Source organism: Arachis hypogaea, chromosome 14, assembly GCF_003086295.3.
Source record: "Arachis hypogaea cultivar Tifrunner chromosome 14, arahy.Tifrunner.gnm2.J5K5, whole genome shotgun sequence".
Taxonomy (NCBI): domain Eukaryota; kingdom Viridiplantae; phylum Streptophyta; class Magnoliopsida; order Fabales; family Fabaceae; genus Arachis; species Arachis hypogaea.
Genome location: NC_092049.1, coordinates 66,241,385 through 66,260,171, shown reverse-complemented (window position 1 = coordinate 66,260,171; position 18,787 = coordinate 66,241,385). Strand labels below are relative to the sequence as shown.

Genomic DNA, 18,787 nt, shown 5'->3' with positions numbered 1-18,787 from the left:
AGCAGAATAAAGTGAGGAAGCACAGAGAAAGGAACAAACAGAGCAGAATAAAGAGACAAAGCGAAGAGAGTAATATGATAAAGAGTAGAGGACCTATTGGGAGGTCATATGTTGCATTAAGGCAACCTCAGAGATATCTATATGTTCATCTACTGCATTGTAGCAGTCAGATAGATAATGGTGCAACCACTGAGAAACGCTTTCCTGCGGTACAGATCCATATTTTATTTCTGTAAGGCATAGGGGTTATTTCCTGTATACAGAAGGTGTGTCGGCATACAACCCTGCAGTGGCAGATGTGTTATTTCCTGCGTGCAGTGGACCCTGTGGTGGCAGAGGGGTTATTTCCTGTACACAGGGGTATAGCCAACAGGAAAGCCATATCCGGCTAGTAATGCTGGGTTACGTCGGGAGCGGGTAGAAACCGACAAATGAGCTCATTACCTGCACTAGGACTAGACATGCATCATTCTTGTCTGTGCATTATTCTCTATTGCATTCCTACTTGTGTTTGATCAATTTCTTTATGTTTGTTTGCTTGAGTGCTATGTCTATGCTTTATTTTCTTGCACTGTTCTGTTTGTGTTTTGTTTTCTGTTTTCCCTATCTATTTTAACTACTGTTTACTACTTTACTGTATTCTAATATCTATCTGCTAATCGGAATCAAATAAATGAACGTAACTAATAACTCCGACCCTACTAAGAACTCCCCAGTTCTTACCCCTTCTCTCCCTTCCTCCCCCCTCAGATGGAGACGGGCGTGATCTTCTATGAGTTCGAGGACCCTTACGTCTACGAGGATCCGGTACATCACAGTTACTTCATTATGGGTTTGGAGCCTCGTATTAGACGATATGCGTTACCTAATCGAGCTTTTCAACATCCTCTGTCTAGCCCGCATTTTGACCCCGATGCTCCTTACGACTTTCCCTTATCCTGGTTACATCCTGACGCACCTGTACATCCTTTTCCTGATAATCCCGAGCACCCTATACCAGCTCAACCTTTGAATGAGGCGGTACCTGAGCCTATCATTCCTGAAGAGCCTGAGTTAGCTGATGACTACGTACCTGTGATACCACCAGAGTGGGATTTTCCCCCTGAGCCGATCCCCGACTTTCCACAGCCTGATGAGCCGGCACTACCAGACGGTGGGGTAGCTCCTATATACGCGAACGGACCTGTGCTCGCGAATGGTTTTGTACATAGTGATAGCAGTGTTTCTGGTGGATCTGAGGGTATAGCTGTAGCTGCGGATGATGAGGAGGAGGAGGATCCTGAGATAGAGATAGAGCAGGATGAGGAGATGGATGAGCCTCATGATGATTTTCCGAACGGCCACGTGTAAATATAGTTTGACTGCGGAAAGGGGCATTCTTTTGATGACACTCTAGTCTAACATTATCAGATAGATAGTCTCTCACTTGTGTTAGTACACCCGAGAGCTAGGAGCTATATAGTGGTTAGGCTAGCCTGGGCGCCAGCTTAGTGGCTTTTTGTATGGGCCAGGCCCTGGGAGTGTCGTGTATATATTAGCTACGTAGGATGACGGGGATGTAAACTGACTTGACCTTTTGTGAACGCTACATGTTTTGTTATAGTGTACAAGATGAATATTGTTAAATGTATCTCTATGTTTCTTTATGCTGCTTTTCTGTTACCCTCAATGTATGCTTTGTTTACTTTATCTGATCATCCGCAACGAATAAAAAAAAAAGTTACCCGTAAAATTGGCAACGTTCTAACAAGGAACAGGCTCATATATTAAGTAATAGTTAATAATTAGGGAGAACAAGTTGGTAACACTTGGCTTCTTGTATGACCATGGCATATTGGGAGTTGGGTCGTTACAAGTTGGTATCAGAGCAGTTCGTTCCCAGTAGAGCCTGGGGAGTGGACTGACTATGCTTCATTGCATACTCTGCTTGTGTGTCTCATGCTGTTAGGGTATCTTCAAGATACATTTGGCATGAATGTCTATGAGTGCTCATTTTGGGAATGTTCGTACCTTACTTGAGATATTAAGACTGATCACCTTAATGTTGATTGTTTGGTGCGGATAGGACCATAATGACTGTGAATAGGCAAAGTTTAATCGGGTTTTGAATGATGAATCGATGCGAGGCACAGCTATCTTCATAGCTATTTTGATCTCCATGGCTATGGCTATGTCAGATTTGGATGCTGTAAGGGATGAACGCTTATTTTACTTGTGAGGAATATAGACACACAGCTAGGATCTACCCAAGAAAGTTTGTTCAGAATCCAGTGTGAACCTAGCAACAAGGTCGAGTGTTTGCCATGACTGCTGATGATGCTATCCAGTCAGACGCCCTGATCCAAGGTCAGTGTTATGTCAAGAATCGATTTCTAACTGTACTGTATGATTCGGGTGCATCGTATTCCTTTATTTCTTTAACTGTTGCTCGTGAGTTGGGACTAGATTTCTCTGAGTTGAACTTTGATCTGATTGTCCATACACCTGCATCCCAAAATGCTTTGACTAGTTTAGTGTGCCTACAAGTACCATTCACTATTAGGAACAAACTTTTATACATGATCTAATTTGTTTGCCTCTATGTGGTTTAGAAGTTATTCTAGGGTTAGATTGGTTATCTAAGTATCATGTTTTCCTTGATTGCTATGAAAGAACTGCTGTTATTCCGTCTGATAGTTTAGATATTAAACCATTTCTGTCTCATACTTTATATCTGAATTCTGTAAGAGTTACATTAGATGGGAGTGATTGTGAGGGGTACGTTCTGTTAGCGGCTACCTCAAATGATAGTGAACTATGCTTAGAACGAATCCGAGTGGTGAAGGAATTTCCTGATGTTCTCCCGGATGACATACCTGAGTTTCCTCCTCAGCGAGAAATAGAATTCAGCATTGAACTAGTACCTGGAACCGGACCGATTTCCATAGCACCGTACCGGATGTCACCATTGGAACTTGCAGAGTTGAAGAAGCAGTTGGATGAGCTACTTGGAAAGAAATTTATTCGTCCCAGTGCATCACCTTGGGGAGCTCCAGTATTGCTAGTAAAGAAGAAGGATGGTGGAATGCGACTTTGCGTAGACTACCGGCAGTTAAATAAAGTCACTATCAAGAACAAGTATCCACTTCCACGGATAGATGATTTGATGGATCAGTTAAAAGGTGCAACTGTGTTCTCAAAGATTGATTTGCGATCGGGCTATCACCAGATTCGAGTGAAAGAGTCGGATATACCGAAGACTGCATTTAGAACTCGATATGGTCACTATGAGTATACGGTTATGTCATTTGGACTAACTAATGCTCCTGCGAATTTCATGGATTACATGAATCGTATTTTTCGTTCGTACCTTGATCAGTTCATAGTAGTTTTCATAGACGATATTCTCATCTATTCGAAGACAAAAAGAGAGCATGAAGAGCATCTAAGGACTGTATTGCAGATACTAAGGACTCGGAAGTTATATGCTAAATTATCAAAGTGCGAGTTTTGGACAGAGAAGGTGGCATTTTTGGGACATATTATATCACAGGGAGGAATTGCAGTGGATCCTTCAAAAATTGAAGCAGTAGTGCAATGGGAACAGAATTGCATATGAGCACAGCTTACCATCCTCAGACAGACAGACAATCAGAGCAGACAATCCAGACATTGGAAGACATGCTAAGATCTTGTGTGATGGATAACCAAGGCAATTGGGATAGATATTTGCCATTGGTCTAGTTTGTCTACAACAACAGTTACCAACAAAGTATCGGGATGGCACCTTATGAAGCTCTCTATGAAAGAAGATGTCAGACACCATTGTGTTGGAATGATGACGAAGAAGCCAGTGTCTTAGGTCCAGACTTAGTGCAAAAAACTACTGAGAAGATAAAAGAGATTCGCCAGAAGATCCAGACAGCACAGAGCCGTCAAAAGAGCTATGCCAATAATAGACGTAGACCCTTAGAGTTTAGTGAGGGAGACCATGTCTTTCTTAAAGTAACCCCGACTACTGGAATAGGTAGAGCTCTTAAGACTAAAAAGCTTAACCCCCGATACATAGGACCTTTCCAAATACTTAAAAGAGTCGGACTAGTAGCTTATCAAGTAGCCCTTCCTCCATATTTGTCAAACCTTCATGATGTTTTTCATGTCTCGCAACTTAAGAAATATATTCCCGACGAGAGTCACATTTTACAACCAGAGACAGTACAGTTACGAAACGATTTGACATATCAAGCATCACCAGTTCAGATCGTAGAAAGTGGTGATAAGCAGCTAAGAGGCAAAACTGTTCGCTTAGTCAAAGTAGCTTAGGGACAAAGAGGAGAAGAAAATCACACTTGGGAACTGGAAGATAAGATGAAAGCCGATTACCCGCATTTATTTTCAGGTAACTGAAATTTTGAGGGCAAAATTTTCTGTTAGGAGGGTAGAATGTAACAACCCCGATTTTCGAGTACGCGAGATCTTTTCTGAAAGTACGAATTTCTCCGGAAAATCAGTAAGGGGAAAACCTTTGATATATCATCAAGTATCTCACTCCTCATTGTCATTATGTTATCTTTAAGTTAGAACCATTCCCGAGGCAAGCTCGATAATGCAGTCGCGAAGAACTTAGTTTTTGAACCGTATCGGTTAGGAATTTTAATTCAGTTTTTCATAAATAGTCTCAGTTTGACAAACCGGACTCGATTTATGAGAAAAGAGAGATAATAGGATGATATTATCATTATATTAGTATTAGAAGCTTCTTGAATAATATTATAAGGTTACCTGGTCAGTTTTAGTTAAAAACAGAAAACCGGTTTAACCGGGTTCACAGTTTACTGGTGCAGCTTAGCACCAGCACTCTCTGATGACTTTAGCAATGCTAAGGCCTCATTATTCATGTTTTATTCTCATAATAAATATGTTACTAGTGTCATTTATGCTAGTAGCTCAGAAAATAATTTTTAGAGATGTTTTCACAAATGTTCCGATACATCTAGTTTTAGTAGTTATACACTTGAGATATTTTAATATTATTTTAACCCACCTTCAAGCCAACCAATCACAACTCTCCTTACACCCCCAAGACACTCCAAGGCTGGTCATTTACTCCCTTTGGCCGAAAATATGAAGAGAGAAAAGAGAGAAACTTTCATGACCCTTTAATCTTCAAAGTTTGATTTCTGCTGAACTAAAACTCAAATCAAAACTCCGATTTCACCAAAATGATCCTCTCTTCTTCCTCTACATAACCATGTGACTTATAAAGGCTGGAAATAAGGTGAGATGGCTGTCTCCCTCCCTATTCAATTCGGTTTTCAAGGAAAACCATGTAAAACATGTGTTTTCTTGATGTTCTTTCTTAGGAATCATGCTTAACTTGACTTGAGGGCCAAGGAATGTTAATTTCCAGCAACTCTAAGGTGAGAAATACCTTCCACACATGCTGAGTAAGATTTGTTCAGTTGAGAGTTTTTGGATTTAAAGTTGTTCTTGATGTGATTTAGGAGGAAAAAGTGCTTAAGGACCACCTGAAAGTTTGATTGAATTAGGAGCAGCAAGACCAGGTAGGGTGCCACGAAATTAATCTTGATTATTTGTGTTTGAGATGTGTGAATGTTGTATAATTTGGCTGTGCTAAAAATTGGTTGCATATATGATTGATTCTTGGTGAAATTTTGGTGAAATTTTGATGAAATTTGATGAAATTCAAGCTTTAAAGTTCATGTTCTTGGGCAGCTAGAAAAAACGAAACCCTAAGCTTAAATTGAGGTTCAATTTGTGTTGAAATCATGTAGAAAATATGGGGTTTTAGTGGCTGCTAATTTATTATGAATTATAGTAAAAATCGGTTGCTGAAAAGACTGAAAAACGGGTAAAAACAGAGAAAGAATCTGAAGAATATATGAAGAACATGAAGAACACTTTGAGTGTGATGAAGAACAATGAAGAACAGGCCTTAGATCTTAAAAAGGGCAAGGAAGTAAAATTTTTGGTGTTTTAGGGGTTGTTTGGAAATTTCTGAAAGTTAGGGTGGTAAAAGTAGAAATATTAAAAGTTACGGGTGGTAAAAAGTGAATTTTAAAGGTTAAAAGTAAAAGGTAAGTTAATTTTCGAAAATTAATGATAAAATAATAAATAATAATAAAATATTAAATAATAATATTTAATTAAAAATAATATTTTAATAAAAATAATAAAATAATGCAGAAAATGCAGTTTTCTGTATAAGCTTTAGAAAGACAACTTTAAGTGCAGAATCTCATAATTACCTTCATAAAACACTTAGGGAGTGGTAAGAACATATTAGTGAGGAAAAGATAAAGGAAAGATGAAAAGTTAAAGAAAAGATAAAAACCAAAGAAAAGTCTGTAAAGTTTTAATGACAGAAAAACAGACAGAAATTAGTGAACGAACTAGGGCAACATAGTTAGTCCTTGAGTTGCGACTAGGGTTAGGTATAATATGAAAAGTTAAACTGTTTCAGTATAGACTTAATGAACCTATACTTGGGACAGGATAACTATTCATACCGAAATTTACATAATCTTTAAATACATACGTTAAACGGAGAAATCAGAGCAGAGTAGAGAAACACAGAGAACAGAGTAACCAGAGAGAAGTAAAGAGATACAGAGAACAGAGTAACCAGAGTAGAATAAAGGGATACAGAGAAAAGAGTAATCTGATAAAGAGAAATGGTTTGAGTTGAGATGTTGTAAAAGTAAAAGCTGTAAAGTTTGTATAGTATAATTGAACAGAGAAAGAAAGAAGTACTGTATAAGAATGTGAAAGTGATGATGAATAACGAGAATGATAATGAATGATGATAATAAGAAAAGAGTAATATAACAAAAAGAATAGAGGAGAAGAGTATAAGAATAAAAAGTTAAGCCTTGTGGCATGATGTTCTGTTGTATATTCATCTGCTGCTTTTCCATTGGCCCTAGAGGTCCTGTAGGCCCAAGTTCACCTACAGTAAGTTGTTATTCCTGTAGGCCGAAGTTCACCTGCAGTGAATATCAATTGTGTATCTCAGGGTGTTGCTCCTGTAGGCCGAAGTTCACCTACAGAGAGTTGTGATACCTGTAAGCCGAAGTTCACTTACAGGGGCACTATTTCTGTAAGCCGAAGTTCACTTACAGAGGTGCTATTTCTGTAGGCCGAAGTTCACCTACAGAAAGTTGTTGTGATTAAACCATTTCTGTAAGCCGAAGTTCACTTACAGAGGTGTTATTTCTATAGGCCGAAGTTCACCTATAGAAAGTTGTTGTGTTGTGTTTAGACTATTCCTGTAAGCCGAAGTTCACTTACGGGAGTGCTATTTCTGTAGGCCGAAGTTCACCTACAGAAAATAAGCCATATCTAGGACTAGTTCCTAGGTAATGTCGGGCTGCAGGGTGTAAACCGACACGTGAGCTCATTACCTGCACTAGGACTAGACATGCATCATTCTTGTCTGTGCATTATTCTCTATTGCATTCCTACTTGTGTTTGATCAATTTCTTTATGTTTGTTTGCTTGAGTGCTATGTCTATGCTTTATTTTCTTGCACTGTTCTGTTTGTGTTCTGTTTTCTGTTTTCCCTATCTATTTTAACTACTGTTTACTACTTTACTGTATTCTAATATCTATCTGCTAATCGGAATCAAATACTGCAGGGTTGTATGCCGACACACCTTCTGTATACAGGAAATAACCCCTCTGCCACTACAGAAATGGAACAGGTGGTCACGGTACTTCTGTAGCAGGAAATAACCCCTCTGCCTTACAGAAATAAAATATGGATCTGTACCGCAGGAAAGCGTTTCTCAGTGGTTGCACCATTATCTTTCTGACTGCTACAATGCAGTAGATGAACATATAGATATCTCTGAGGTTGCCTTAATGCAACAGATGACCTCTCAATAGGTCCTCTACTCTTTATCATATTACTCTCTTCGCTTTGTCTCTTTATTCTGCTCTGTTTGTTCCTTTCTCTGCGTTTCCTCACTTTATTCTGCTTTCTCTATTTAACGTATGTATTTAAAGCTTATGTAAATTTCGGTATGATTAGTTAGCCTGCCCCAAGTATAGGTTCATTAAGTCTATACTGAAATAGTTTAACTTTTCATATAATACCTAACCCTATTCGCAAATCAAGAACTAACTATGTTGCCCTAGTTCGTTCACTAGTCTCTGTCTGTTTCTCTGTTGTTAAAATTTTACAGACTTTTTCTTCGATTTTTATCTTTTCTTCAACTTTTTATCTTTTCTTTATCTTTGCCTCACTAATATGTTCTTACCACACCCTAAGTGTTTTATGAAGGTAATTATAAGATTCTGCACTTAAAGTTGTCTTTCTAAAGCTTATACAGAAAACTGCCTTTTCTGCATTATTTTATTATTTTTATTAAAATATTATTTTTATTAAAATATTATTTTTAATTAAATATTATTATTTATTATTATATCATTAATTTTCGAAAATTAACTTACCTTTTACTTTTAACCTTTAAAATTCACTTTTTACCACCCGTAACTTTTAATATTTCTACTTTTACCACCCTAACTTTCAGAAATTACCAAACAACCCCTAAAACACCAAAAATTTTACTTCCTTGCCCTTTTTAAGATCTAAGGCCTGTTCTTCATTGTTCTTCATCACACTCAAAGTGTTCTTCATGTTCTTCATAAATTCTTCAGATTCTTTCTCCGTTTTTACCCGTTTTTCAGTCTTTTCAGCAACCGATTTTTACCATAATTCATAATAAATTAGCAGCCACTAAAACCCCATCTTTTCTACATGATTTCAACACAAATTGAACCTCAATTTAAGCTTAGGGTTTCGTTTTTCCAGCTGCCCAAGAACATGAACTTTAAAGCTTGAATTTCATCAAATTTCATCAAAATTTCACCAAATTTTCACCAAGAATCAATCATATATGCAACCAATTTTTAGCACAGCCAAATAATACAACATTCACACAACTCAAACACAAATAATCAAGATTAATTTCGTGACACCCTACCTGGTCTTGCTGCTCCTAATTCAATCAAACTTTCAGGTGGTCCTTAAACACTTTTTCCTCCTAAATCATATCAAGAAAACACATATTTAAGCATGTTTCCTTGAAACTGAATCAAAAGAGAGATGGTACAGCCAACTCACCTTGATCCCAGCCTTGAGAAGTCATATGATCATGTAGAGAAAGAAGAGAGGATCATTTTGGTCGGATTGGAATTTTGATTTGAGTTTTAGTTCAGCAGAAATCAAGCTTTGAAGATTTGGAACTAAGAACTTTTCTCTCTTTTTCTCTCTACCTATTTTCGGCCACAAAGTGAAAATGAGCCAGACTTGGGGGTTTTGGGGGTGTAGGGTGAGTTGTGATTGGTTGGCTTGGAGGTGGATTAAAATAATATTAAAATATCTCAGATGTATAACTACTAAAACTAGGTGTATCGGAACACTTGTGAAAACATCTCTAAAAATTATTTTCTGAGCTACTAGCATAAATGACACTAGTAACATATTTATTATGAGAATAAAACATGTATAATGAGGCCTTAGCATTGCTAAAGTCATCAGAGAGTGCTGGTGCTAAGCTGCACCAGTAAATTGTGTACCCGGTTAAACCGGTTTTCTGTTTTTAACTAAAACTGATCAGGTAACCTTATAATATCATTCAAGAGGCTTCTAATACTCATATAATGATAATATCATCCTATTATCTCTCTCCTCTCATAAATCGAGTCCGGTTTGTCAAACTGAGATTATTTACGAAAAACCGAATTAAAACTCCTAACCGATACGGTTCAAAAACTAGGTTCTTCGCGACTGCATCATCGAGCTTGCCTCGGGAAAGGTTCTAACTTAAAGATAACATAATGAAAATGAGGATTAAGATACTTGACGATATATCAAAGGTTTTCCCCTTACTGATCTTCCGGAGAAATTCGTACTTTCAGAATAGATCTCGCGTACTCGAAAACCGGGGTTGTTACATTCTACCCTCCTAAAAGAAAATTTTGCCCTCAAAATTTTAGTTACCTGAGAATAAATGTGGGTAACCTTATAATATCATTCAAGCATTTTCTAATACTAATATAATGATAATATTATACTATTATCTCTCTCCTCTTATAAATCGAGTCTGGTTTGTCAAACTGAGACTATTTACGAAAAACTGAATCAAAACCCCTAACCGATACGGTTCAAAAACTAGGTTCTTTGTGACCGCGTTATCGAGCTTGTCTCAACTAAGGTCCTGAGTTAAAGATAATATAATGACAATGAGGATTGAGATGCTTGATGATACAGAAGAGGTATTCCCTTTACTGATCTTTCGGAGAAATCCGTGTATTCAGAAACGATCTCGCGTACTCGAAAATCGGGGTTGTTACATTTACTGCCTTAGTTAGGACTTTCAACCAGGACTACGATCTGGGTTGACCAACGTATTAACAGTTCTCACTACTACTTCAAAGTTTTAACTATAAAACTTTAGTTTATAGAACAGATTTGTAGTAAAAATCGAAAAATTAATACTTTATAAATGTTATCAGATACCTTCCCCTTGGGCAGGCTCTGATACCACTTGTAAAGTATTAATTTTTCGATTTTTACTACAAATCTGTTCTATAAACTAAAGTTTTATAGTTAAAACTTTGAAGTATCATATATATATAAGTATGATAGTCAAAAGAACACTAGTCGTAACTTACGGAGTTTATGCTGACTAGTTAATACAGACATAATAGAGTTTTTGAGTTAAAACAGCATATAGAACCTGTCTCTCAAATCAAGCGTCTAAGGCAACAAAGTATAAAATACAAAAGAGAGAGATAACTACAACGAAATATCTAAAATACAAAAGATGATAAACGATTCTCCACTTTGTCACTGCCTCGAAACTCACCGATGTGGGTTGCGACCTGCATCTGAAAAATAACAACATATGGTATGAGAACCGGAGGTTCTCAATATGGTAATAGTGCCCAGTATGTAAGATATAAGGTTTTAGGACTCCAATGGCAATCTTAGAACTTCACATTAAGCATAAGATTCAAACTTATAAAACAATTTAATAAAATCCTTAAACAGGTCATCTATCTTAGGAGATTTCTAAGATAATATTAACACCGCTATCCCACAGCCTTCACCAGCCTAACCTCCATGCGATTTCATCGCCACTGCCTACCGAGCCTCCTCAATCACAGTTGAAAACACAACTATATGCAAACAAGTAAAACACAGGTAGTTGACATGTATAGCATGTAATTCAGAGAGCAAGTAAGCATGTTATACATTTAGGCATTGAAATGCAAGTAAACAAAGTAAGCAATCACATAGAAAATGTACATGATGAATGCCTGTCCTATTGCTTGCGATATCACATTGTCAGTTCAACTGCCAACCCAACACATTTCCATGGGAATGTCGGCTTTTGGTCACAAATATAAATTGGAATCCCCCAGGGATATAGTGCTCGGCACACTGTCCAAGGGATATAGTGCCCGATACGCTCTTGTGATTCCAAAAGGATGCGAGCGGGATACTTGATGCCAGGACATCTTGGCTAGTTTTACTAGCCATTTTTTGTATGCTTTAGGTTGGTTTAATGCATTTTCTTAGGCAATAAGTAAGTGATTGGATGAGAAATTCATGCTTGTCTTGATTCAATCAAACATGATTAATTTTGTGCATTTTCATGAGATTTATGCGAAGAATTGTTTGATGCTATGAATGATGCATTATCTTGTGATTATAGCAATACTTTGATGCATTTTGTTTGGTCAATGAAGGCCAATGACGAAGCAAGGAAGCCCTGCAGCAAAGAGGAAGGATGGGAAGCACGTTGGCAACTTGGAAACCAAGTTGGCAATGCCCCTTTACAACATTCCAGCCCAGGGGAGTCAACACATACGTTGCCAACTTAGGAACCAAACTTAGCAACGCCACTTTTTGGGCTTCTTGGCAGCCTGACCTTGCCTTCTTCAAACAAGAATAAATTGAGTTACAAAATTCCAAATGAGGTGATTCTAGTGGCATTGGAAAGTAGGAATCAAGAGCTTTTCAAGAATATATGTCACTACATAGTGGACACCAAATTTGAGGGAAAAAACTTGCCCCGAATGTGCATAGATGAACATGGTATCAACCTGTAGTAAGGCCAGTTGACCTCTTCACCTTCCATGGAGTATATCTTGAGTTGTAGAGCTTTAAATGATGCACTATAAACGGCATTGGAAAGTAGACATCTAGAGATTTCCAACCATATATCATAGTATGAGTTTGACATTCATTTGAAGCTTCAAAAGCTGGCTTCATTTGGAGCCTCAGAAACTGAACACGTTGGCAACTTGGGGAAGGAAGGCGTGTTTGCCAAACACGCTGGTGAACTTGGCAGCCTTGGAAGGTGATGCACGTTGCCAACTTGAGGGAAGGAAGGCATGTATACCAAACACGCTGGTGAACTCCAGCCTTGGAAGGCAACCTGCACGTTGGCAACTTGGAAGAACAAAGGCGTGTTTGTCAATAACGCCGGAAACCCTGGTAGCCTGACCTTGCCCTCTTCCATGGAGTATATCTTGAGTTGTAGAGCTTCAAATGATGCACTCTCAACGGAATTGAAAAGTGAACATTCAGAGCTTTCCAACCATATATCATAGTATGGGGTTGACATTCGTTTGAAGCTTCAAAAGCTGGCCTCAGTTAGAGCTTCAGAATCTGAAGGCACTTGGAATAACAAAGGCGTGTTCACCAAAAAAATGCCTGCTATTTTGGCAGGCTGACCTTACCCTCTTCAATGGAGCATAACTTGAGCTACAGAGATCCAATTGAGCTACTTTTAGTTGCGTTGGAAAGCTGACATTTAAAGCTTTCGAACCATGTATAATAGTCTATATTAAAGCAAAAGATTGAAGCTCAAATCATAGGCAACTTTAAGCATCAAAAGTTGAGTCCAAGAAGAAGAGATTCACGTTTTTGGCAATAACTTGGGCTAGCAACGCCCATCACCAAGCCCCCAGCCCAGGAAACCCACGAGCACGTTGCCAATGTGCAATAACACTGGCGTGTTTGCCAGTAACGCCTGTTCACTGGGCCAGAATTGATGTGAACAAGCTCTGCTTCCTCTGTTTTCCTTAAAGGCCAGCAACTCCACTCATGAGCTAGCTAATCCAACAAGAAGCAAAGCCCATAAATCTCAACCAATCAAGGCCACAAGAATGATCTAGAATAGTTAATTTTCATTTTGATTGTAATTTGCTTTTAATTTCATTTAAATTTGTAATTTAGGATAGCCTATATAAAGGCTATAGTTTCATAAAATTGAAAAGGCTGGAAGGAGGGGGAATTGTTGGGAGAATACACACACACACACACTTCATTGGCACACTCCATTGGGAGTGGGTCTTCGGACCTCTCCCCTCATACTCTCTTCTTTCCTTCCTCTTCTCTTCTTCCTTAGTAGTAGTTTAGTTTACTTTGTAATTTTCATTTACAAATTCTTGAATTTTCAATTTCTGTTTTGAATTCTCACTCTTTACTTACATGCACTTTAATTTCATGCAATTTAGCTTTCATTTGAGAGCAATGACCACTTAATTCCTCTGCATTTGGGAAAGGAGCTCTGTTTCAATTTTGATTGAATTTATGTTTATCTCTTCTTCTCTTCTTCACTCTATCTTCATACTTGGGTATCTATTAGAATCCTTGCAAGAGAGTTTTATTCTTCAAAGATCCTTGGATCTATTAGAATCCTATGGTGAACCTTGAGAGAGGGAACATAGGATTCAGTTTGAATTCTCTTGGCATAATGAAATTGATTCTTGATTTAGAGTTGGTACATGACATATAACCACTGTAATATTGGGGTCTTTGGATTTATGTAGTATGAGATTAGAAATAATGTTTGTTTTTCTAAGAAAGAGTCTTTGTACTTCACAAATCCAATTACTACCAAGAGGGGGATTGGATCTACTTGAATTGCATGTGAGCCTCGAGAGAGGGATCATGGAATTCAGTTTGAGACTCTTCTCTCATAATTCTCTTGATCAATACATTCTTAGTTGGTGTGTGAGATGTAACCACTTTGAATTGAGATCTTGAGAGTTGTGTGGCCTTTGGATTAGAAATTAAACTTCACCTCTTCTCATAAGTAATTAGATCAAGAGATTGGCAATTGATTATGCGAAGAGAAATTAAATCACCAAGAGATTGGGGTTTAATTACTCATAATCCGCCATGGATCTACCTTACATGATTGAGAAGGAGTGAGACCCATTAATTCATGAGGAATCAACATCTCTAATCCCTTATGCTTTTCATCTTTACTTTTCGTCATTTACTTTCTTACAATTTTTACTTCCTTGTACTTTACTTTCCAGCATTTTATTTCTCCTGCACTTTACTTTGATGTTCTTTACTTTCTTGCAATTTTACTTTTCAGTACTTTACATTCATGTCATTTATTTTCCTTGCAATTTATTGCTTTCCTTTATCTTCATGTCATTTACACGTCTTGTTGTTTGCTCATCACTCCAAAATGATTGTCTAACTAGAATAATCAATTTACTATTGATTGCTCAATCTGTTAATCTTCGTGGGATCGACCTCACTCTAAGTGAGTTTTATTACTTGATACGACCCGGTAAACTTGCCGGTAGTAAATACGTGAAAAATAAATAATTTTCACGTATCAATACTCAACCACTAACCTCACATCTCAACGTACGTGGGATTAACCACTATCATTATGCCAGCGCTGCGACTTCGACAAATGAGATTAACCACTGTCCTTGCCAGGCGCATAGCGACTCAATGATCACTTTTAGTATTCAATAATTTCCTCATTCATCTCCGAGTCCCGGACTCGTCATAACCACTATTAGTCCTTGATTTCACAAGTTTATCATCAACTGTCATCAATTCTCAAGTTCTCAAAGTCATCACCAATATAGAACTTCACCAGTTCACCTACAACTTTAGAAAACTAAGTCTCTGTCTTCTAAATTCATATAGAAATTCACCAATTTAATTTACAAACTTATCTCTATTATTCTTGGGATCTAATTACTAGATAGTAATCTGAAGCGGTAACTAAATAAGTTTAGAAAGCTAGAAAAGTTTTGAAAATGAAGAAAAACGATTTTTTAGTTAAATAGGGGTCTCGCGTACACAAGCCCCTGTACCGCGTAAGCAAGGCAGCAAAATGAGCAGTCATGTACGCGAGCTATGTTCGCATATGCGAATGTTGGAAAACAGAAGCGAAATATCGCGTACGCATGCCTTTGGGTTTCGTACACAAGGGTTAAAAATGAGCTTCCGCGTACGCATGTAGTGCCCGCGTACGCGAGAGCACTTTGGGGTGGCCAATGCTCGTGTACACAAGCCATATCAGACTTAGAAAAATTCAAAAGCTTTAGAATTTCAGATTTTTGCACAGAACTTTAAACGTGCATAACTTCTTAGTTTTAAAACATTTTCCGTCCGTTCTTTGAATTACTTAAAGCTCTCGGATGCAAATTTTATAAAAATTAAATTTCATCCAAAACAAAGGCTTGGAAGCCAAGTTATGCCTCACTAAAGTTCGTCAAAATCAAGTTTTACAAAACTAGCAAGGTTCTCTAATTTCTCAAAACTTCCAAAACCAAAACCAAATCCAACACAACCAAAACAACCAAAAGATCCATATTAAACATTATCCAACCATATCTAAACTTCTACATCCATCTAAAACATTCAATCACCACTCAAGCAATTCATAACAATTTCTAAATCCTCAACAATTATTCTTTAAATCCACCATTTTTATCATTGTTCATTAATATACAACAACACATTGCAATCATAATATCACAATCATCATATCACAATTATTATCCTTGAATCCAACCACATGCAACTCATATAACCTCATCACAATTTACATATCACATACATAATCCAATCAACCATTTATTCAATTCAATCTTTTCCTAAGATCAACTAGCCTAAATTTCACGAAACATTACACATTACACAAAGAAAACTGAAACCATACCTTGACTGATTTTCAATATGCACAATTTCACCAAGACACTCAAAACAAGCCTCCGCAAAGCTTTAACCATCGACACCACTTCCAAAAGTCACAATCAACTCCACAATTCACTACATTCAAACTATACATACTAATTTCACCACAATTAATACCTAGAATTCACAATAAAATAAACCACAAAGGTTTTTGGAAAAGTTACCTTAATCATATAAATTGGAGATAAAACCTAATGATTTCGCACTAATGGTTTGCACCTAAACAACCAAATCACAAAAATTCACTCAAAAATCAAACCTAAATTTTTGAAATTCTTAGGGCTGAAGAATGGAGTGTGAAATTTAAAATCTTACCAACAAAACTTAGTTAAAACTGACGGGCTCGGCAAGAGCTTCGCGTGGCCACAAACGGGACGCAAATTGGAGCATCGTAGCTCAAGTTAAGAAAGAAAGAAGAAGATGATGAATAGTAACTTCTTCTTCTTCACTCTCTCAATTCTCAGCTGGACACTTTGTGTTTTATTTTTGTTATGAGCTGAAATGGGTTCATTAACTCACTTATACATTTTGGGCTTGGGTCTAACTTGGGCCCGATCCAATCCGTTAGTAATTTTCGCCGTTTAGCCCAACTTTGGGCTAAACCTTTAGAATTAGTGCCCAATTTTCAACTTTAATTATTTTCCTTAATTTTTCAACAGTTTTTATCACTCTCACATAGTACCAGACAGATTTAAGCTGGTACTACCAGCTAATTTATTGGTACGCATTTTTAAGTAATTTTTCATAGAAAATTACATTTTCCCACTCAAAAAAATTCGCTGAATTCAATTCTCACCTATAAATTTTCAAATTAAGACTTCTAAAGTTTCGACCTATTTTGAGCAATTAATTTATTATTATTTTATGTTAAATAATAATAATGTTTGAATCTGTCTATGTATCAACTAAGATTCGCTTAACCCAATCCCATTCCGATTCTTGTCGTAACCCCTATTGGCGGGTCCACTAGGAGGTCATCGCACCACCGGTCTCCAGGGCCAAATAATCTTTCAGGGAGCTTTCTGGGGGAAGGTTTCTTCCCCGTTGCCATGGCAGGTATCTTGGTATCTTTCTTTGTTGCAGACTTCGACTTTGATGGGGCATTCCTGTTAAACACCACATTCACTACTACTGTTGGAGTCGTGTCTGGGTTCTCCAGAGGTCTTACTTTGGCTTGACAGCCTGACCATGATCTTCTTTGGAATGCTTCCTTTCTTTTCTTCTTGGTTCCCAGATGAACCACAAAAACTCATTCAATTTTCCTTCTCCGGTAGCTTGTTTTAGTGAATCCTTCAGGTCGAAGCAATCCTGCGTCTTGTGTCTAAAACCCTTGTGGAAGTCACAATATATATTCTTATTTCCTATGGTTCAGTCTTTCAATTCCCTCAGTTTGGGCAGAATACCCCTATCCGTAATCTGCTAGAAGACTTTCATGATCGGGGAGGTCAGGAGGTATAATTCGTAAATTTTCCTATTATTCAGGGTAAAGTTTAAATGGCCTCCCCGATGCCATCTCTCTTGGAGCATCCCTTGGCTTCTCCAGGTTGCCAGCCTGACGGGGGTTTGTGTAATACCCTACCACACAGAGTTTTACGCTTAAGTCATAAATCAGAGGTGGTGAGGTAGTACGACCTCTAAAATAAAAGATATATACATAATATAATATTAAAAGAGTTTATTATTCGGGGAGCCTTGAACGAAAGTTTAAGCAAAGACGCGAAAAGACAAAACTGCAACGCTCACGTATGGAAACATGCGTACGAAAAAAAGTAACGACAAAAAAGAATAATGAGAGTAGAGGGTCAAAAGATACATAATATCAAACTGCTGGCTCGACTTACGAAGCTAAGGCCGACCAGAAAATATTTACGTAAATATACATATATATATAGCCCAGTAAACCCAAAATACATAAACATACACTTAGTTCTCCACCCACGAGCCTCTAAGAGGGTCAGATTCAAAAATATAAAATATACACGGAGAATTTGTCTAGACTTATATACAAATAGCAAAATATCAAAAACAGTACCCCAACTTCGCTTGCAGAGTAAATCCAGACACCTAGCGAGGTACCTCTCGATCTGTATCTAAAAATCACAAGATATGTATTCACAAAATATTATATATTATCTACGAGAAACCAAAACTATATCTTGGCCGATTCCTCCCTAATGTCAAAGCACCTCAATGATCTCCATTTCTTAAGTGTCCAAATCCCCAAATCCTCACCGAACAAAAATCTAACCTCCATGGCTTGCTTTCTAGTCACCGATTTCACCGAATTTGTCTCCAAAACATATATCTCACTATAATTCCACATAAATACCACCAAAATAAAACTAGAGTTCAAAATCATTAATGATTTACAACAGTTAAAGATTTCTCACTTTACCAACAGAGATTTGGGGCAATACACAGCAAGCCCATAAAGCTAATTTGATACTAAACACCAAAATCACATAATTTTCCATAAATGAAAACCTCAAAATCACGAAACTAAAAGGGGAAGGACTGGGCACAAAAAATCAAGTTCTTTACCAAATTGTTGAGTGAGTTTTGAAGAGAATTCTAAGATGAACGCGTGGCCGCTGACGGCTCGTCAATCGGAGTTCCGGATTGAAAGTTACAAGGATTTGAAATTTGAATTGAATTTGGGGCTAGGGTTCGATGGTTTCCCCCTCCCTTTAGCGTGTTTTTCTGTTTGTTGGGCGAAATTTGAGCTAAGCCTTGCCTTATATACTTGGGCCT

At 37.5% G+C, this 18,787-nt stretch overlaps 1 long non-coding RNA gene across 1 annotated transcript; it reads right to left on the bottom strand.

Moving 5' to 3' along the window:
- Positions 1-8,846: 8,846 nt before the first annotated feature.
- LOC140178849 (uncharacterized) lies at positions 8,847-9,301 on the bottom strand. Its single transcript, XR_011871803.1, has 2 exons — positions 9,128-9,301; positions 8,847-9,047 (listed from the first exon to the last, which is right to left on the bottom strand). It is a non-coding gene; the product is annotated as an uncharacterized lncRNA (long non-coding RNA).
- Between the last annotated feature and the right edge of the window lie 9,486 nt (positions 9,302-18,787).